The sequence below is a fragment of the Octopus sinensis genome, linkage group LG16, assembly GCF_006345805.1.
Source record: "Octopus sinensis linkage group LG16, ASM634580v1, whole genome shotgun sequence".
Taxonomy (NCBI): domain Eukaryota; kingdom Metazoa; phylum Mollusca; class Cephalopoda; order Octopoda; family Octopodidae; genus Octopus; species Octopus sinensis.
This window is the reverse complement of record NC_043012.1, coordinates 18134986-18159091: the sequence shown is the minus strand read 5'-3', so window position 1 is coordinate 18159091 and position 24106 is coordinate 18134986.

The window sequence follows — 24106 nt, the reverse complement described above, 5'->3', positions numbered from 1 at the left end:
CTTCGTATCGGTCTACTAAATATGAATATTGAACTCAAATATAAAATTCGCCAATTATGTTCAAAGGAATCATTGAAAACTGTATTGGATTACCACAAATGTATTGTATATCGTCACGGCTCAAAGGTCCTTTTGCTTGAATAAGAGTAATAATGGGGGAAAAAAAGCCTATGGCGAAACAATTGATTTTTTTCGGGAAAAAACTATGGATATCTCGCTTTTATGAAGTGAGAATTTTCATCGAACCCATTTCCTTGCACCGAGAATAGAAATTGTTGACAGACATAAAAGAGAACGTAAATTGAAAACAATGAGCGGTCTGTGCGTATGTGTGTAGCGGAGAGAGTCAGAGAATGAAATACGGGAATAAGAGACAGAGAGATGTAATGAGAGAGAGGGAGAAGCAGTGAGAGACAGTTATTGAGGAGCTGAGTGCATGTGAATGGTCTTTGTAATAGAGAAAAATGCACTACGTAAAATGGATCGATGTTTGGTATTTTATTGGGAAATGGAACATTTGTTAAGAATATTATCATAAGGCTATCGGAGTAAATAGGACTATAATGAAAATTCCAAGAATATGATGGAAGCTATTAACATTGCAGACCTTGTGTAAATTACATATATTAAAGGGTAGGAACATAAAAATATATAGACATGAAATGGGATTTAAATCATGTATCCACAGAGTTTGATGTAACTGACATTCTGAAATATATATAGATATATACACGTGCACACACATGTACATAGACACACGACATGCACACGTATGTATACACGGAATATAGTGCACTGAAATATATCATGTGATATACACAACATAATGCAGTTACAAACACTGCAAGCAAACGCCCATGTCAGCGCACATTCACGTGTGCACACACATGATCCACAAATAAGCATGTAAATATAGATTTGCATGTATATATATATATATATATGTGTGTGTGTGTGTGTGTGTGTGTGTGTGTGCATATATATATATGCGTGTGGGTGTGGGTGGGTGTATATATATATATAAATGTATGTATGCACATCTATATCTATTTATATGTATATGTATATATATATATGTATGCACATATATATATATATATATGCACATATATATATTATATATATGTATGCACATATATATATATATATATATGCTGCGTGTTGTGTTCTTGAGCAAGACACTTTATTTCACGTTGCTCCAGTTCACTCAGCTGTAGAAATGAGTTGCGACGTCACAGGTGCCAAGCTGTATCGGCCCTTGCCTTTCCCTTGGACAACATCGGTGACGTGGAGAGGGGAGGCCGGTATGCATGGGCGACTGCTGGTCTTCCATAAAAAAAAAAAACAACCTTGCCCAGACTTGTGCCTTAGAGAGTAACTCTCTAGGTGCAAACCCATGGTCAGTGTCTGACCGAAGGGGGTCACCATATATGCACAGACACACAAAAACATATTTGGATAGATAGATATATACAACCATACATACATACATACATACATACATACATACATACATACATACATACATACATGCCTACATACATACATACATGCTTGCCTACATGCAAACATGCATACATACATACATGGATAAGCACGTACATATATAAAAGATAGAAAATCAGGTATAGATATATGGCCACGTGCGCATGCGTGTGTATAAATATTAGAGTCATATATATTATTTTGGGCAATCTCTTGATGCTTTCACTTTCACCTGTGGATACACAGGATTTTCAGGCAAGTTATGATTGTATTAACTGACCCGAAAACCCATAGCGTCTAAAGACAAAACAGATTACTAAGGGAATGGACCAATATAAGATATGTTAATCTCTACAATGATATTGAGAACTCTTTTTTCCCGACAGTTAATACTAAACGGATGTATATGTGTTTTGTGTATGTGTGTGCGTTTGTGCGTGTGCGTGTGCGTTCATGTGTGTGGGCTAATTTTGCTTCGTGACAAAAACAAATGAATGAAAGTGAAAGGAGAACGCAACTTGTCCTTTGCTACAAGTTCATAAAGTAGAGATAGTGATAAATGTTTCTTCTTAGTATTGTTGAAACCGGTGTATAGACGTGTATATTTATATGCAGTTGAGTGCAGCTACAAATGCTGCCTCAAAACTTTGGTTGATGACGTTTTTATCCGAACAGTAATGATTTCGCCTAAAACAGTGCAATGAGTATGATATGCAAAAACGTGTAATATCTGTTGATTTATTTCTGAAACCTTCATTTAAACCAATTTTATAGTTACATACACTCCCGTCAGAAATTAATTAGCACCCTTGATTTGCTCTTCACTCAAGGTATGTGCTGTCACCTAGTGGCCATATCTCGAACTATTCTTTGTTGCGAGTTCACTGTTGCGCAGAACGATGACGTAACTTGTTTGCAGAGCAGTTTGAGAGTCTACAGCCTTATGATGTTGAATAGCAGTGCAACAAATTGGAGTGCGGATGCAGACAAAACTTCCTTTGTTTAATAGATATAAGTAGCGCCTCGCAAGGACCGAAATCACACCATACTAAGTTTTCTAATCGCGTAAGACGTTTTGAACAGCTCATAGGTTAATTGATTTAACCTATTTAATGTAGAAATTTGAGAAGTGCTAATTAATTTCTGACGCAAGTGTATATATCAGCCTTACTCTCTGGCAGAAACCTAACGAATGAAATACATATAGATAACAATAGTACCATATGGCGAAAGCAAAGCTGTTTGTTTAAACGTCGACTTCTCGAGCATTCTGTACTTGGTTCAATTGTACACTAATTTACTTTGTGAATGGGGCATGTAATGTAGCTTCGAACTAATCAATGTTTTATTACAGGAATTTGTAATGCGGAAAAATGTGCGAATATCCTGCCTTATAAACGTGTATGTGAGTATAAGATGGATAAAGTTTGAGGCGTTGAAATCTGTAAAATGTAATTTAGATATTTGACACAGAAATACATAAATAAATCACACTGCAATTTGAGGGAGACTTAGTTATACTTTCATGAATATACCGTCTTCATTGGGTTGAAAGTGATTGTTAGTGTGATTGGTAGTGGCAGTGAAAATGTTGGGAGTAACGACGTTGATAGTAACGTTGCTACTATCGGAGGCGAACGTGCTGCTGTACAGATCATGATGGTAGTGATAATAGCAATGCATATGTTGTAGTGCTGGTATATGATACTAGTTCAGTAATGATCGAGCATATCTAGGGTCAACGGAATTCTCTCTATGATGAAATTCTCTTTTACGTAAATGGAATATCTAAGACCAAACTATAGAACATTTTGCAAAATGCAATAAAGAGGTTCAACTGCAATTCCTTGTACGCTGAGTTACAATATAAACGCTCATCGTTATTCCGCTGATGATGTGGTTGTTCTTGCCCCTTGAAGATTCTGATGAATTGTGCTTATTGTTCTTCTGTAACTGTTTTCTCACAACTTCAATAACATCGAACTTGCCGCTGTTTGAAAGACTGTTTTTTGATCCTACTGATCGTGTAATGTCATGGGTGGAATCACTGGAATAATCTGATTATGTTCACTCCATGTGAATACAAGCTTACTTCGCAAAATAGACTAATTAAAGACATGCCTGTTTAATTCATCTGGGTATTTACTGAAGGGAACTGGATCGGAACATTGGTCTGTAACTAATTACATTTAGTTTGACAGGAAATTTGGTATAGGCCTGTAAAATCAAATGTTTTATATAGATGTAAGTTGCCTTAGCAGTCGTTAAAGAGTGAATGAAATAAAACGTGAGTAAAATTTGACAAGATTATATATTCAACTAACGAATGCATTAGAGATGTTAAGAAATGAATGAAATCGATTATACAATGATTTCTTTATGCGTGAAATAACAAAAAGAGAATAGTAAGCCACTGTTAATTTCCATACGTTTACTGTTACATGTAAAGGATAATTAAATGATAGCCACAAGGTTCAACTTGGTCAATGAATATCAACTCAAATTTGAAACTATGATATACTTTCAAGTGAAAGAAGATAATAATAATAATAATGATAATAATAATGATGATAATAATAATAATAATAATAATAATAATAATAATAATAATAATAATAATAATAATAATAATAATAATAATAATAATTATTGCAATAATAGTAATAATAATAATAATAATAATAATAATAATAATAATAATAATAATAATAATGATAATAATAATAATAATAATAATAATAATAATAATAATAATAATAATAATAATAATAATAATAAACAAGTCATGTTGTCCTTCAATAGAGATATTCTTAAATTGTATCTACAATTAAGCGCCACGATGAATGTCACACTTCTTAATACTTTTATTTGTGTCAGCCTCTACCCTTAATGATTGGGTCATTTTTTGATTAAGGTTAGACAACTTGCGGCAAAGGAGGAAAGATGAAAGGTATATTGAATGGCTAATTAATTAAGGCATTTATAGAATATTTGGAGTATTCGATTGATGTGTCACACAAATTCCCATAATCACGATTAATAAATTTAGTTATATGTTAATGTATCCAAACTATCAGCCTTTCTATTTCTCCTTTTACCTTATGCTGTCTCTTTCATGTCAAGATAGCCATTGTGTTTTCATTATGGCGTGAGTTAAACTCCATCTTCGATAATAAGTCAAGAATGAAGTAAACAACACGCATATAGATATACGAATCGTGATAGACAACGAAGCGTTTTGTAATCCGACTGATGAAGGATTTTACTTCAGTACTTATTCGATATAAAACGCCTTGTAATTTGATAGATTATACATTTTAGTCATATTATATTTCCAGCATGCAAACCGTTTCTCTGATTATCATTTAATATTTTCATTTGAGTAGGCACAGTGCCAATTTGTATGGCAGAAAGGTCAAGTTGATTGATTCGAACTAGTAACAAATCAAAGCCGACCTCGATGAAATTCAATCTTAGTATCCAAAGGCGGTGTTATTTACCAAGCTTAATTATTGATTTAAGATTTGGGATTTATGATATATACGTTTATTCAAAATGGACTGCGAAAAATTTATAACAAAAACAATGCGTACGGTGAATGCACGATATTATGATATTTTGTTTTCCTTTTATACGGGTTGGTACATCCGTAGTTAACTTATATCCTGTTGCTTAAAACTGAATGGAAAGTGGTTGTATTGAAAAACAAACCTAATTTTAGGTTATTGACACACTCCAATATATGGCTCTGTTATGTTTTTAAGAGAAAATTCTAGAGCAAAAATTTGATGATTCCCGAAAGATGCAACAGTCTAAATTCCATATTGACTCTGTGTCAATATTTTTAGAGTGTAAGACGTTGTAAGGTGGTGTAATAGGTGTAAGATGGCGAGCAAGCAAAACCGTTAGCGCGCTGGCAAAATGCTGAATGGTAGTCCATCCTTCCTTGCGTTCTGAGTGCAAATTCCACTGAGGGCCACTTTGCTTTTCATCCCATCGAGGTCGATAAAATAATTACCAGTTGAACACGGAGGTCGATAGAATCGCCTTACACCCGGTCCTCCGAAGCTTCTGGCTTTGTACAAATATTTTAAACCATTATTATCGGAATGTTGCTGTAGACGATATGTGACCGTTTCATAAAAAACAAGCAACTTCCCACGCGGGTAACTGAATCTTTAAAGCAAATGATTGTCTACCAGATGACATATGATAGGCGAAAGACAAAACCCCTCACAAGCCACTACCCATGGCACAGAGGATACTATTTTGAGCAAAAATACATTGAAGTTTTTCATATAGATACAACTTCACCATTTAGAATAACTAGAGAATTAATTAGTTAAATTATCATATATATACATATATATATATATATATTATATATATATATATATATATATATATATATTATATATATATATAACCCTTTCCATCATCAGCCTGAGGCCATATTGGGGCAGCAACTTGAATTTTTAGTCGACGGAATCGACCCCAGTACTTATTTTTAAGCCTAGTATTTATTCTATACCGAGACCCTAATTTACGGAGACGTAAACACAACACAGTTTGTCAAGTGGTAATGAGAGCGGATAAAGGCAGACGCTCACAGACATGCACACACACACACATACACATATATATATATGTATATGTATGTATATATATATATATTATATATATATATATATATATATATATATATAATATATATGTATTATTATTAAAAAGTAAGGGATTACCCCAAAATGATTGCCAGTTTCCTCTTAGAACTTCGTAGGATTTATACGTTAACTGTTGAATAGCATATTTCGAATACCTAACTAAGAGCAAACTGGTTATAATTTTGGGATACGATAAGCATTGAAGCAGCCTTGAAGGACATTCCACTACCACCATGGAACGAATATATCAGTCCATCCCATAAGTTCTGTCCAATTTTACATTTTTTAAAATTGCATGAACTTTAATAGTATTTTAGAATGTCTAATGGAATTTAAAATTATTTTTATGCATTTGTGTATATTTAAACTAATTAACTATTATCTTACAGAATAATAGAATTCAAATTTCTTTGGTTAAAACCCTTTCTACCATGGAAGTATCCAAAGAACATTTGAGGCACATAATGCTTTATGAGTACACTCAGTTTATGGGAAAGAATGCCTCAATGAAAAACTTGGAGAAATAGAGATTTCAGCCTTCATGATGAAAATCGAACAAGGTGTCCAATTGAGTTTGATGATAAACTCTTTGAGGCATTACTTGGAGAAAATCCAGCATTACCAGGTGATGTATTGGTAATAAAGCTTAGTTCAAACCATACAACTGTTCATCTTCATCTTCAACAACTTGGAAATATTCCTAATCTTGGAAAATGGGTTCCTCATGAATTATCCGAATGCAACCTTAAATCCCAAGTTAATATCTGCTCTTCTCTCCAATTCTCGCGAACTCATTTCAACCTTTTGCGATAGACTTGTGACTTGTGACGAAAAATGGATCTTCTATCGAAATGTAAAACATCATAAAGATTGGCTTAGTAAAAGAGGAAAATGCTCATCCACGACGGACAAGGGAGCTTCAAGGAAAAAGTTATCTCTATCTGGTGGGATTGCAAAGTAGTAATTCACTTTGAATTGTTACCATCTAATGCAACAATCAATGTTCAAGTCTACTGTCAGCAATCAGCGACGTGTGAACCAAGCTTTGAAGAGAAAATACCCGCTTTAGTGAATCGAAAAGGAGTGATGTTTCATCAGGACAACGCACGACTCCACACTGCAAAGATTACATCACAGAATTCCTCATCCACCTTATTCTCTCGACCTTGCTCCTTCAGACTACCATTTGTTTCTTAGTTTACAGCATGATTTGGGGGACATAAATTACGGAAGCCAAGAGGAGGTCGAAACTGACATTTCAGAGTTCTTCGCTTTGAAACCAAAAGAGTTTTACAGTGATGAAATTGAAAAGCTTGTAAATAGATGGAAGGATGTCATTGAAAATCAGGGAAAGTACATTGATGGTTAAATTTCATTTTAATATAACATTTGATCACTTGTTTTCTTTATTCAAAATTCAGACACGACTTATGGGATGACCTGATATTAAAGACTTCATATATAAGATAAGTTCCTTTATATACTGTATGAGATGGAAAGTCTTTGATGATAATAAAGATCTTAACAATATGGTGATTGATTGCAATTAGCAAAATTTTAAAAATAGACGATATCCACCAGCTGACTAATCTTTGGCCCAATTTTGAAGATGAACCCCGGAGAATTGTTAAAAATGTAAACTTTTATATATTCCTCCTTAGGAAACACAAATAGCTTCAAGAACTGCATACTTTAACTAATGAACTTTTGGGGTTAAGTGGTATTCTGGTTTATGCCGATAACTACTCCATTTACCACTCGCTTCTAAAGAAAGAAATAATTAAAAACTATAAGATTACGGATTCCAAAACCCTGAAGCAACTAAACATTCAAGCAAACGAAATTAGGAAAATAAACCGGAACCTTATTAACATAAAGCTCCAAGAATTATTCTTAAGCACCTTAAATCTAATTTTATTCTAATCCAACTATTACACTTACATCTCCTTCTAAATCCGATCTTGCTAGAATTAGTAAAATCATATTAGATAAATATATACCGAAACAGTATAAATGAAGTGATTAACTCATTTACATAACTGCAAAATAAGGATAAAACTAATTAATCCCGATAGATATTTCTAATTACTATGCTTCTATAATCCTAATACTAATTAATATGGCGCTGATTTTGCAAAAGAAAATTCGGAAATAACTAGGGATGAAACCTTTTATTTTAGTTGCTATTATTAAATCTATCATTAAATCTAGCATTACATTTGAGAATAAATAATGGATTAAGAAGGAGAGGCCGAATATGTGTGACACTACGATGGGGTCTACGAATTTGGGACAATTTCCTGATTTGGTAGGAGTTTATATATTGTTTTCTCTAAATAGGGAATTCCAGAAATAGCAGGGGGTCTATATAGCGATGATGTAAACATGATGTATAACATTGAAAAATTACAGAATTGTTTAAGGTTCTTTAAATATAGATGTATATCTATTACTATAGATGAAGATGACTGTAAACGTCTCAGCCCTTAAGTTGGAGATTAAAAAATGAATTTATAAATCCTTTTATAAATCTAATAAAAACATAGAATTTATAAATATTAAAAATAATCATTCCATGTTAGCAACGAACTCATTTATAAAGAACGCTTAGTCTAGAATAAGCAAATTTTCAGACAATGAGAATATTTTCAAACTTTATGAAGACTACTATAACTTGTTACTGAGAAAAGCTGGATGTAATGATAAAATTGAGTTGAATAAGTCAAAATTTTGAATCAGATTTAAATAGTAATTTTAATATGGCGGACCTAAAATCTACAACTATAAACAAATCTACTTATGACAAATTTATAGATGGAGATTTAAAATCAAATATTCAAGTTGATAAAATAACGAGAGTAGATTATTTTAATAGTGAGAATTGAAAAAATTCAACAATTATATTTATAACAAAAGGAAAAATCGTAAGATTGTTGCTAACCGGGTTAAAAATTCTTGTTCTGCTAATGGAAATGTGGATGTAGTATTCTCTAATAAAATCTCAGATTCTTTTAATATAAAATCGGCTAAAATATTGAAGAGAAAATAAAAGTAAAATAAACGCAATGTTTTAAATGGATCAAGATCAGAGACAATTTACTAGTTCGAAAAACGAGTATAAACATCAAAACTTTGGTCTTAACTCGAAGACTACTTTATATTAATCGTTCCATTTCGTAAACAGGTCAATTTCAGTTTTTTCTAAATTGTTTAATATACCAATTTAAAATATTTTTCCAGAAACCACGGATATTCCAAAATTTTTAATCGGCATAAGTTTGCATTGGGTTATTGTTTTAGTCGTAATATTACACAAACTATAGCAGCACATAATATTAAAATAATATCGAAATATCAATTAATCGATTACAGTTAGAATAACTTAATAAATTCGAAGCATAATAACGTGAAATGGTATAAATACACCCAAATAGAAAAGAATGCTGAGAAGTTAAATGTTGTAGAAAGGGAAATAACCGAATTTAACATAAATAATAGCGTTAAATCAAATAGATGTTCAACTAGAAATAGAGCAAAGATAACGTTATCCGAAGGAGGAGATAGTAATAGAGAACTTGGCGGAAATGAATTTAATTCTACCATCAGCGATCAAATTGAAACCAAATCTGACGGAAATATAAAAGTTTATCTTTGCAATTATTCTAAACGGGAATCCTGTTACGTGGAAAATATATGTAAGACTAAAGATGTAATACGTAGATTTATAGTTACATCTGAGGGTAAGGAATTCCTTTACGTCGGTGGGACATAATTAATTTTGAAGAGTAGACAAGCTATTCATTTGTGTTCGTTTAAGGACAAAAATAAAAGGTTCTAAACAAGTCTTAGCAAATTAATTGGGTCTTTCAAGCACAGTAAGAAGGCCTCTATGATTGAAAGGGAGTTAATTTGAACGGCAAAACCATACAGAACTGAAACCAATATATGTGATCTATGTTTAGAAGAATTTTACAATATTTTTCACATTTGCATGTAATAGATTCTAGCCAGGAGCAAGCATTGTGATGCTTGCATGAGACGACATGTACATTTACGAAATATAAATAAGTAATTATCATTTAAACTATACAAGGGTTTGAAGTGATGGACTTAAAATTAAGAACTTGACTGACAACACTACATCGTAAAAGAAAATCATTAAACGGCATTACCGACGGATATCAAGTTAGTACTGTGAAGTGACTGCACCGATTTATAGTAAGGTTGACATTACAACGATTACTAATTGGTGCAGTTGAAACATGTGTTGGTCTTTCCAAGGCAGAATATAATTATAGAAATAAAGTTAATGCTATTGCTACTTCGGGGTAATACTTATTTATGATATTGTTAATATATGTATATATATATATATTATATATATATATATATATATATATATATATATATATATATATATGCTTCCTACCGTTTTCATCTACCAAATCCACTTACAAAACTTTGGTCAGCCCAAGGTGCCTCGCTGAGTGACTGAAAGCAAAATCATGCGGTGGTCTGGAACAAGCTTCTCACCACACACCCATTCCTGTGCCTATATCTATATCTATATATAGGTATATATAATCGTTAGCCACTACACACATTTTTTCTCTCCTTGTTTTCTGTGTCCCTTTTTGTAGAGGACCGTAGGCTCGAAACATAAAATACTTTTTCTCTTCCTGAGCGTTATACTAATACATCTGTTTGTTTTGTACACCACATGTCTTCGTCTTTTGTTATTTTTTTTCCTAAACTCTCCATATATATATGTATATCAGTTAAATCCAATTGATTAATTATCTCCATAAAAACCATATAAGTTAATATTTAGATAAATAATAAGTACAAAAAATTAAAATATTTCTTTGCAATTTTCTTTTCCTCCCTCTATTGTGGTAAAATTTGGTATATACACAAATTATTCAAAGAAGTTTTATCCTGTTGGTTATAATTTCATTCTTTGAAATCTTCTTGATTACCCTAAATTTTAACTTTATACTATAAGACAATTTTATTTGAAATGATCTTTAGAAATTGATAAACTAGTCTATAAATTAAAACTGACCCCATAAAAACAAAAAAAACAGTGACAGTCAGAGTCTGTAACAATGTATATCTTCTTGATACCTTTGTATCTTATATGTTGGAGTGAAAGCAGCATGTCCTTTGTCTATCTCCTTAAATTTTTGGAGATTTTAGGTATAATTATACTAAATAATCCATCTGTTCTCATTTAATTAAATTCTGTCTTCGTGCAGCTGAGGATTGCTATGCATTTTAAATTATATAATGATTGCATTGTTCAGTTAAATGGAGTTTCATGAAACGATCGTACTGCATTACCTCTGGGTATCCTTGTTGCTTATTTTAATTTTAATCACCTTACTTTGAAATTGTATGGATAATACTGTACTAAATTCTGGTGCCTCAACTCAAGTACCATATTCATCTGCATCTATGAATATATATATATATATATATATATATATATATATATATATATTTATACATATATATGTATAAAGAAAGAAATATATATATATAATGAGACAGAGAGAGAGAGAGAGAGAGAGAGGTTATATATTTCGACTGTGGAAACTTGAAATCCAAAGCAGATAGCGAACGTCAAATCTGAGAAGGTGCAAAATTAACCTACAAAAATATTTCGCTTAATCTGATTTTGTAAGTAGTCTGTAATTTCCCATTCTATGGAAATACTAACTTTCTTTTTCATTTTGGTTTGTATTTAATGGCCTATATTTTAAAGTTTCAGATGCTTTTTCGTTCGTCTTTTCGATAGATTGCAAACGAAATAACGGAAATTAAATCTCGTCAAACAGGGAATTGAAACCTGTCACACATTCGAATTACGCTTAACTAGTAACATTCTTTCTGCACATGCTCGTTCCACTATATTATATATATGTGTGTGTGTGTGTGCGTGTGTGCGTGTGTATGTGCGTGTGTGTGTGTGTGTGTGTGAGAGAGAGAGAGAGAGAAATAAACTTCGAAAAATAGGAAGCAGAAAATATAATATACTGCGTGAAAAAAATACGAAATTCCTTAATTTTAGATGAGAAAAAAATTGCCACATTATGATTTATTTGGTTTTCCTTATGTAAATGTAGAACTTTTAGAGTGTAAAATTGGAATATCTTTAAAGGGTAATTGAAAGAATACTAAGCTGAAATATTCTATCAACATAGAAAAAAAGATAGAATTGTCTGTTATTGTACCTGTGTATATATTCCCGTTGATCGAACAAAAATAACACAGTTCTTCGAAATTTTTGAAAATCCCTTTCCCACACCAACACTAACACCAACACCACCATTACTGCTGATGCGAACCATAGAGACGGCATCGTCTCCGGTGACTACATTGCTAAGAATTTCCCGATTTAATTTTCTTTTTTTTTTGCCATCATGCTTTGGCAAAATTTAAAACTTGCAAGGAAAACAAACAGATTCTGTTTGAATAAGAGATTAAAAAAATACATGTGAGCCACTTGCGAATAGTCTCCACGAACTGTCAATAAAACTGCTCTTTTCCTTTTTTAATAGCCACAAGAGAGATGAATATTAATGAACCGATCGCAAATCTGTCTGCATGCCAAACAATTTTCAGATCTAGTTTCAAGAACGCACTTCACTAAATGCATAACCAGGACACACATTTTGGTGTTAGAACGAGTTAACGAACAAGTTTCCCTTCAAATTACGTCAGAATATTCTGTTTATAATGTAAATATTGGCAAATGTAGTGTGGCAAACACTTAAAAGCAGCAAGTTGATCAGTGATCGAATAACTTTGACTCTAGGTCAGATCCACCAGAGTTGACATGGTCCTAACTACCACTGACATCAAATACAGCGTGCGTAAGGTATTTGAGGACATGCACATTTTGGGCCATTGCTGCATTGTTTGCAAACTCTGTATAATCTTTATTTCAGAAAATAATAATGGCAGACACTGAACTTACTCAAGAAATAAAGAAGCACACTACCACTGTGGTTAATAAGGCTGGGCATAGCGATTTAGAAAAATCTCGATTTTTAAAATGTACCCAATCCTTCGTCTACAAAGTTTGTAAGGAGTTAGAGACAGAAGATAGAAACGTATCACCAGTATCAAAGCATAAAAAAAACATTCTAAACACTCTGAAATCACAAGAAACCTGAATTTATCCAGCAAGTTCAACGGACCAGAGATTACAATACCGGAGAGTCCATGAGGTCAATTGCAAAACATCTCCATGTGTCAGAAGGAACAGTCAGAAATGTTGTCCAGGAAAATATCAGACATAAGTCTTATGTGATAAGGAAAGGTCGATTAGTCAGAAAATGCAAATGAAAATCACTACATCAGATCTAAAAGGTTCTTAAACAAACTGAAAAATGCAGAAGAAGATTTGATTTGGTTTTTCTCAAACGAGAAAAACTTCGACAAATATCAAACATTTAACAGAAGAAATGATAGTTGTTTATGTGCATACCTTTCTAAAGTTCCAAGTGTTATCCATACAAATTTTCCGGCAATTGTCATGGTTTAACGGGTTGTGAGCAATGAGGGATGTATGATCCCCACTTACTTCTTTCCACAATGCCTTAGAATTAACCCTGTTGCCTATACCGAGGTCCTGGAAATAATTGTTAACACCTGGATAGGCAGTGTACGCAATAGAAGGCTGTTTGTGTTTCAGTAAGACTCAGCACTAACACACAAGGCTCTAGTAACGCAGGAATATATGGCTTAAAATGTTCTTGATCACATAACTCTTAACATTTGGCCTCGATCTCGATCTAGTGGAATATTGCATGTGGAGCGTAGTTGAGAGAGAGAGAGAGAGAACGAATTCAATGAAGACGCCCATAACACCAAAGTTTCTTTAAAAGCTGCTATAGTCAGAGGAATATCCAAAATGAGCCAGGATCACTTGATTCGAGCATGTAGATGATTTAGATCTCATGTAGAAGCAGTTGTTGAAGCTGATGGTGGCTTTATTGAATAACATTATCGAAAAGAAGTTTTATTTTCATCCTCATAGCGTAAAGTTATTATCTGTTATTATAATATCTGTTTATTTATAAACATTAATTTCTCCTTAAATATCTTACGCACCCCGTATTTGATGTTGCAAAACAGAAAGAAGTCTAATAACAGTTATTTATTTGCTTGAAAGCTTTATAAGGGAAATGATATAGGTGCGCGCGAGGAGAGGAAATGAAGCGTTGTCATTTTGTCAAATGTGTTGCAGCTGAAGAAGTTATATTGGTTTAAAATTTTTGCACAGAGCTTGGAATTTCGGCAGATGGGATAAGTCAATGACATAGAACCTAGTGTTCAACTGGTACCCATTTCATCGACCCCGAAGGGATTAAAAGCAATGCTAGAATTTGAAATTAGAACATATAGCCGGACGAAATGCCGCTAATCATTTTTCCGACGCGCTAACGATTCTGTCACCTCGATGCCTCAGCTGAAGTAATACTATGGGTTTCTAATTTTGACACAAAGCCAGCGCTTCGTGGGAGGTGGGAAGTCAATTAGATCGAAGCCAGTGCTCAACTGGTACCTATTTCGTCACCTCCGAAACAATTAAATGTAAAGACCAACTCGATGAAATTTGAACTCAGAACTTAAAGATGGAAGTAATACAACTAACCATTCCTGGCCGGTTTGCCTGCGATTCTCCCAACTTGCCGCCATAGTTGGTGCCAATATTACAACTTCAGCGACAGTTGTGAGGTAGCAGAATCTTTGGCGTTCTGTGTAATATGCGGCACACTGATCAACAAAAACGGCTCCTGTTGTCAGTCCTTTCTGAAACACCATCTCCATCGGTTGAGTGAGATGCAGAGGTTGGCTTGTTCTAGGCTGCATTTTTCTCCCTTACACTTCCTTAGTAACTCATTCTAAGATTCTAATTCTGCGTCAGATATCTCAACTGCTTGATCTTTTTCGTGTTAATATTATCAAGTCCGATGGCTTTGTGAGTATTTAAGCTGCCGCTACTGATAGTAAGATTTTCAAAGGTGGCCGGATTAGTCAACCACGAGCTTCTGGAGATGTTTGACGACCTAACTTTGAGCTTAACTCTTCATTGGTCGATTTTCTGTAGCAACTGGTGCTAACATGTCCAGCGGTTATGGTATATTGCTGCCATGTTGGGATAAGTGGATCGTTGCTTCATCTCATTTTACCATTTTTCATTATATACGTTGGATCTAACAGATTTTGCCCATTCTGCTGTCGCTGTTCTGATACGAAGTTATGCGTCTTTCACCCACTTTGATATTACTTTTAGCAAAGCGATCGGATTCATGGAACTGTTGGTATACAATACGGTAATTTGAACATGAATGTCAGAAATGTATTGCGTGTGGCTTCCTCTTAATTTTTCCTTGCGAACTGTCTGGTGAACCAGCTCGATGGACCAGCTTTGTGAATATGTCATAATGTTTTTGGAACCGCTGGGAGACGTTTTATCTTTGTTTCTAGAATTTGAAAACCAAGTCAATTTATTTTTCTCAATGTTAAATGTTCTTTGAAATGGAAATGTGGATGGGGTGATTATAGCGTTGTCTGTAATGCCGAGCGCGCAATCATATTCATGCTTAAACTTATGGATAACAAACGTGATATCCGGACTCATGTCTGCTTTTCGTCGGACACTGTTGAAAGGATTTCAGTCTCAAAGTAGACACGTTAACGTCGCACACCTGTCAAATAATATTGATTTCACATTTTAGAACAAGGCCAGCAATTTCGGAGTGGAGGGCTAAGTCGATTACACCGACCCAAGCGTAGAACCGATGTTTACTTTATCCAACCCAAAAGGATTAAATACAAAGTCGACCTCGGTGGAATTTGAACTCAGAACATGAAGACGGACGAAATGTCGCTAAACATTTTGCCTGGCGTGGTGCCGATTTCGCCGCCTCCACCTGTCAAATAATATTGATAATGTTAATATTCGTATTACCAACGAATGCTACCAAATACTTTGAAGTTGAGCTTTTAACAGTGATAATAATAGTCGTAGTCTTCGTCTTTGTTGTTTTCTGGTGATGAGCATTTGTGTTAGATTTGAATCAAGAGAACGAGCAGCAAATGCGGATTACAGGCGAAAAATACTCCGCACTTTCTGAAACACTTCAGCTAAACCAATGCGTTAATTCCTTTGTAAGATCTAATGATATTCAAGTGACTTGACAGTGACATACGTGCTGCCATATTTTAACGATAATAATCGTGCATTTTACTGTGAAGGATAGATATCGTACGGATATTTAACTAACAACGATGTGACTACACTCTTCTGATGGCAGTTAAACCGTAGTGCGATAAATAACATAAAACACTCCGTATGATAGCCCTACTGTTTATATAAACCAAAATGTACAAGTACCAGCAGAAAAATATGATCCAAGATTACCTATTCCTGATAATAATAGGAATTTTCAATTATCAGGTCATCGCATAAATTCTGTTCGATTTTACATTTTTTTTTAATAATTGAATGAAATTTAATAGTATTTGAGAAAGTCTAATGGAATTAAAATTATCTGTATGCACTTTTGTACATTTAAACTAATGAGATATTATTTTACAGAATAACAGAATTAAAATTTCTTTGATTGAAACCCTTTCTAACATGGAAGTTTCCACAGAGCTTTTGAGGCACGTAATACTTTGTGAGTAAAAAAAAAGGAAACTCTACAGCCGATCCAACTCCAAACATACACTCAATTTATGGGAAAGAAAGCTTGAATGAAAGAAAGTGCAGAAGAGGGTTTGCAAAATTCAGAGATTTCAACCTTGAAGATGAAATTCGAAAAGGACGTCCAGTTGAGTTTGTTGATAAGCTCCTTGAGGCATTACTTGAAGAAAATCCTGCATTATCAGTTGAAGAATTGGCACTAAAGCTTAGTTCAAACCATGCAATTTTTCATCGTCATCTTCAACAATTTGGAAAGTTTCCTGATCTCGCAAAATGGGTGTCTCATGAATTGTCGAAAAGCAACCGCAAATCTCGAGTGGAAATCTGCTCTTCTCTTCATTCTTGCGAACTCATTCCACACTTATTCGATAGACTTGTTACTGGTGATGAAAAATGGATCTCCTATCGAAATGTTAAACGTTGTAAACAGTGGCTTAGTAAAGCTCAACCAAAACAAGTGAAACGAAAGGAGTGATTTTCATCGGGACAAGGTATGACCCAACACTGCAAAGATCACCTCACAAAATATCGGAGAGCTTGGGTGGGAAAAATTCCTCATCCACCTTATTCTCCCGACCTTGCTTCTTCATACTATCATTTGTTTCACAGTTCATCGAATCATTTGTGGGACATAATTTTCGCAAGCCAGGAGCAGGTCGAAACTGACATTTCAGAGTTCTTTGTTTTGAAAAGAGCTTTACATTGATGGGATTAAAAAGTTTGTAAATAGATGGAAGGATGTCATAAATAATCAGGAAAAGTACATTGATGATTAAATTTCAATTAAATATAACATTTGATCACTTGATTTCTTTATTCTAAATTCGGACAGAACTTATGGGATGACCTAATATAGATGCCAAATTAATATGGAACTTTGAGCGACCATCTGACAACAATATCAGCCGTTTTCAAAGCTCATATCATATAGAGAGGGTATATTATGTCCGTATATTAATATTTCCGTCCTATATAGTATTTCTTCAACGTTACCTGTAGTTATTTTTTACGCATGTGCGGGTTCTTAATTTCCGCTATTTTTATTGTACTGTTTCGCATGTCGCATTCATATCCACTATTTTTTCTACATCAAGTCATTTCAAGAAAGCGAAAACAAAATGAATAAATAATAATAATAAATAATAAAATTCTTGATTGCAGCCCAAGAAATGTTTTCCAATGCATGCATTTGCACAAGACGTTATGTAAACCTTCTCGAGGAATGTGAAGACGCAGGCTGGAAAGCGGAACATTTTCCAATCGAAGTCGGATGTAGAGGGTTCGTTGGACACAGTGTTAGACGACTGTTGTTATCGCTAGGCCTAACTCATCGTAAAGTCAATACCATTATGACCGATATCCAATCCACAGTGCAGAAGGCTAGCCACTGGATTTGGTTAAAAAGAGACGATGAATGATGGTAAGAAGGATATTGAGCTTTATTTAATAACCAGCTGATCTAGCAAGCGGTGCCTCATATCAGTGAAAAGGGGGCCGGTGCGCATTGATGCCGTCGAGAGGTAGGTCCCGAAACAGCGCACATTCTCTCCTGATGACCCCATACACTTGCTGGCTTTGGTATGCGCAGTTTTTGACTGGTAGCACTTCCATGTGCAAGTAGTTTGCAAGACATATACACATATTTAGTTGAAGGTTATAGACAATTCTATTTAATGACAGTGCATTAAAAGCATGTTTTATATAGATCTCGGTGGAATGAATAGCAAATGAGTCAATTTGCATTTAAGCAGCATGCAAATTTAAAGACATATAACGTAAATATTTTATAGTATTTAGTACGAAAGTTTCATGTTTCAAATACCAATATTAGCACTGATTTCTAACATTCGTAAAAGAAAGATTACAATACAGATTTTAAATTGCGAACATAAAGAAATACAAATATAGATACACCAGTGTTTTTAGTTTAGAAACAATAACAAATTCACGAAGAAATTATAACAACGGGGAAAGCAGTATTAGTCCCTTGACAGCTCTGCTTACAACTTGTCCTATAAGCGAACTGCATTGCAAATTGAGTTATGTATAAGATTGCGTACCGAATTGCCATATCATTAAACATATAATAGATGATCAACTTCCCTGAAGAGTAAATAGCATATAATGGTTGAAACATGTAAAATGAAGCTGTTGTGTAATCTCTCCTGTTCTACATTGGAAACAAATATACGGGTTATATATGGCTGTTATAAAACCACTCTCTTTACACTGGCAAAATTTAACGGCGTCTGTAAGTTTATCACACTCTGTAATATTTCATACTGCAATATCGTACAGGAAAAAGAAATTGTTGAAATGGCCATTAACGCCATATTTAAAATTTAAGAGACGAATATGAATAATGGAAGGTTTCCTAGCATATTTTTGAAAGTCTGAACGGTTATGAATATATTTTTAATTAATAGCCATGGGTTATAATCATCGCAGACTGGCAGAAACGGCCACAAGTCATATATTATTTAAAAGTGAAACAATAGTAATAGCAAAATAGCGAAGAGAAGAAAAAGAGACGTGCTTCGGTTGAATGGGATATATTACATTTTAGGCTATCATTGTTCTGGTATCACCAAATATTGGTTTCTTAATCAAGCGCCAGGTTAGATTTTGTAATATAGCAAGGTCAACGACATGCCAGTAGATAATTCGTCGTCGTGGCACTCCGTCGGTTACAACGAGAAAACTTCTAGTTGATCTGATCAATGGAACAGCCTGCTCGTGAAATTAGCGTGCAAGTAGTTAAGCACTCCAAAGATACGTGTTCCCATAACGTAGTTCTCAGGGAGATTCAGCGTGACACAGAGTATGACAAGGATGGCCCTTTGAAATACGGGTACAACCGAAACAGGAAGAGTGAGAGAAAGTTGTGAAAGAATACTGCAGGGTTCACCCCCCCCTGCGGAGTATCGTGGAGCTTTAGATGTTTTCGCTCAATAAACACTCACAGACTCGGTCCAGGAATCGAGTCCGATGCCCTAACCACTGGCCCGATGCGCGCCTCTCTCTCTCTCTCTCTCTATATATATATCTATATATATATATATATATATAATATGTTTATTTCGGAATGGTCATTTTGCCAGTTTAAACATATATAATATATATATATATATATATATATATATAATATATATATATATATATATATATATATATATATATATATATGTATATATATATATATATATATATATATATATATATATAATATATATATATATACATGTATAAATATATATGATTATATATTATTTACATATATTATATATATATATATATATATATAGAATATATATACACAGACATACATGTATATGTATGTATATATATTATATATATATTTACGTATGTATGCATGATATATATATATATTATATATATATAATTATAATTATATATATATATAATATATATATACATATATTTATATATTAGGCTTCTGTTATTAATCGGGATGAACAAAGGGTGAAACGACTTATTGTGAAATGCACATCGTTTATATCTTGTCACTCATTATTGAGGTGTGTCCTGAATTAATATTTTGCATTGTTGTTGAAGGCTTTAAAGCTCTTGAGTTTCTTCTCCACACACGTTAACTTGACATTTCCCTGACACCGTCCCAGCGTGGAGAAATACGCATAAAACTACAATCAGATTAGCTATAATCAACAGCTTATTCCCAAAAAACACCATGGACCCGTGCCTAAGTGAAAAGCATGTTCTGGAATGGATTCTACTGTTAATGATGCTCAGTGCTATTTCTACTCCTCTTGATGATATTACTACTGCAAATGCAACTCGTGGAGATGCAATGGCTCAGTGTAGGATCGCGGTTTCGATTCCCAGATCGGGCGTCGTGAGTGTTTGTTGAGCGAAAAGCTCCACCAGGCTCCAGCAGGGGGTTGGGGCGAACTCTGCTGTAGTCCTTCACCACGACTTTCTCTCACTCTTTCTTCCTGTTTTTCTTGTACCTGTATTTCAAAGAGCCAACCCTGTCAAACTCTGTGTCACGCTGAATCTGAATCACAACCACCGCTACTACTACTACAAATAACAATAATAATAATAATAATAATAATAATAATAATAATAAATGCCCTGATGCAGTACCAGGCAGCGGATCTCATGGCTTCTGATCTTAACTGACTTGAAGTGTTATCATGTACGTTGTTTTGTCTTGGTATAAAAGATGGGCTACAACAAATATTCTGCTCAATACCACAGATTTGCTTGTCAGTTGTTTGACCTTAACCAGTTGAGCATGTCCCTTAGTGGCTGACGCTATGTGCATCTCTGATCACGAGCAGAAGTAGTGGGGAGCATCATCCATGTGTTGAGAGGGATTCTTTGGGGTTTGAATAATTCACACCTCTGGAAACATGGGTGTTTCGTTCAACATCCTAAACAACACTTATTCAGGGACCTTTCGAGTGGGATGGGTTACTCGACCTGAAGAAAATTCTAACTGGGCCCCACCTGCAGGTCATGTGCTATTATTTTTGATATGAGATCACAATGTCGCGCACATATGGTTGTGATGCATGTGCCTAGTGGACCCATATCAACTAGTAGTCATGATGGGTATATTGGGCTTCGTATGTTTTTTACTACCCCAGTGTCACTTTGATGGCATGCACAGCTCTCTCACTCAATAATAATAATAATAATATAATAATAATATATAATATAATAATAATAATAATAATAATATAATAATAATATGCCCTGATGCAGTACCAGGCAGCGGCTCTCATGGCTTCTGATCTAACTGACTGGAAGTGTTATCATGTACATTGATTTGTCTTGGTATAAAGATGGGCTACAACAAATATTCTGCTCAATACCACAGATTTGCTTGTCAGTTGTCTGACCGTAACCAGTTGAGTATGTCCCTTAGTGGCTGACGATATGTGCATCTCTGATTACGAGTAGAAGTAGTGGGGAGCATCATAGCCATGTGTTGAGATGGATTCTTGGGGGTTTGAATGATTCACCCCTGGAAACATGGGTGTTTCATTCAACATCCTTAAACAACCCTTAATCAGGGACCTTTTGAGTGGGATGGGTTACCCAACCAGAAGAAAATTCTAACTGGGCCCCACCTGCAAGGTCATGTGCTGTTTATCTTGTAATGAGATCACCACGTCGCGCAAATATGGCGGTGATGCATGTGCCTGGTGTACCCTTATCAGACGGATAGTCATGATGGATACACTGGGCTTCGTATATTTGTACCCTAGTGTCACTTTGATAGCATGCACTGCTTTCTCAATCAATAACACTAATAATAATAATAATCCTTTCTGCTGCAAGTACAAAGCCTCAAATTTAGGGGAAGTGGTTCAGACGAATACATTGACCGCACTGCGTAATTGGTAATATTTTATTGACTCCGAAAGGATGAAAGGCATTTGAACTCAGAACGTAACGGCAGATGAAATACCTATTCCTTTTTCTTTACTACCTACAAGGGGCTAAACACAGAAGGGACAAACAAGGACAGACAAACGGATTAAGTGGATTATATCGTCCCTAGTGTGTAACTGGTACTTATTTAATCGACTTCGAATTGATGACAGGCAACGTCGACCTTGGCGGGGTTTGAACTCAGAACGTAGCAGCAGATGGAATACCGCTAAGTATTTCGCCCAGCGTGCTAACGAGTCTGCCAGTTCGCGCTTTTCCTACCAGCTCACCACCTTAATAATAATATTAATATTATATTTCATTATTGCCCACAAGGGGCTAAACATAGAGGAGATAAACAAGGACAGGCAAAGGGATTAAGTCGATTACATCCACCACAGTACGTAACTGGTCCTTATTTAATCGACCCCGAAAGGATGAAAAGCAAATCGACCTTGGCGGAATTTAAACTCAGAACGTAGCGCCAGACGAAATACTGCTAAGTATTTCGCCCGGCGTACTAACGATTCTGCCAACTATTAATAAGTATAATATAATGATATTTCTTTTTTAAAATATTGGAACCAATCAGCCACTATCAGACCCTTTACCCCTTTCCTGGATAAACAGAAATTACAAAAATATATTAAAGAATTCAAGGCTGAACGCAGTTATAGTTTTACGATCGTTATCATCACTATTGTCTTCGTCTTCATAAAAATCGTCACCAGCAGCCAAAAAAATAATAATAATAACACTCACACATACGCACAACAATCTCACACTCCACAGCCACATAACAACAATAGTAGTAGTAGTAGTAGTATTAGTAGTGGTGGCGGTGGTGGTAGTAGTAGTGGCGGAGGCGTAATGGCCCAATGGTTAGGGCAGCGGACTCGCGGTCATAGGATCGGTTTCGATTCCCAGACCGGGCGTTGTGAGTGTTTATTGAGCGAAAACACCAAAGCTCCACGATGCTCCGACAGGGGATGGTGGTGATCCCTGCTGTACTCTTTCACACAACTTTCTCTCACTCTTACTTCCTGTTTCTGTTGTACCTGTATTTCAAAGGGCCGGCCTTGTCACTCTCTGTGTCACGCTGAATATCCCGAGAACTACTTTAAGGGTACACGTGTCTGTGGAGTGCTCAGCCACTTACACGTTAATTTCACGAGCAGGCTGTCCCGTTGATTCGGATCAACCGGAACCCTCGTCGTCGTAACCGACAGAGTGCTTCCAAAATTCCAGTAGTAGTGGTGGTGGTGGTGTTAATGGTAGTAGTAGTAGTAGTAGTAGTAGTAGTAGTAGTCAAATGAATTTTGCCACCACAGCAGCAGCGGGGCAATTAAACAAAAAACAGCAGCTGCTAATGAAGCTGTTGCACGTCTAACCGGGCGTAGAGGAGGATTCGTGACAGACGAAATGTAACAGAACCTTCGTTGGAGCTAGCTAGGAAGTTGGTCAGCAGTAAAAGAAGAAGGGACTTCTGGTTGGAGAAAAGGAAAACAGAAGAATGTCAACAGAATGTCAACAGTGAGTGTGTAACGAATCTGAGTGAACTAAACAGAAATAACTGATGAATTAAGCCTTGTTGTACGTAAACTAATAAAAACTTTGATAAATGTATCCTCGTCTCCACTAGTTTCTTTGTGTATAGCTTAACAATGCTATACGGGCACATTTAACACAAATATTTCCATCAACAGTGATCAACGTAATGCAATTTTTATGGAGAACGGAGAGGATATTTTATGTGTCTCATATTTATTAAGTCTTGTTTTAGTACTTGTTTTGAAAGGAGTTGAAAAAA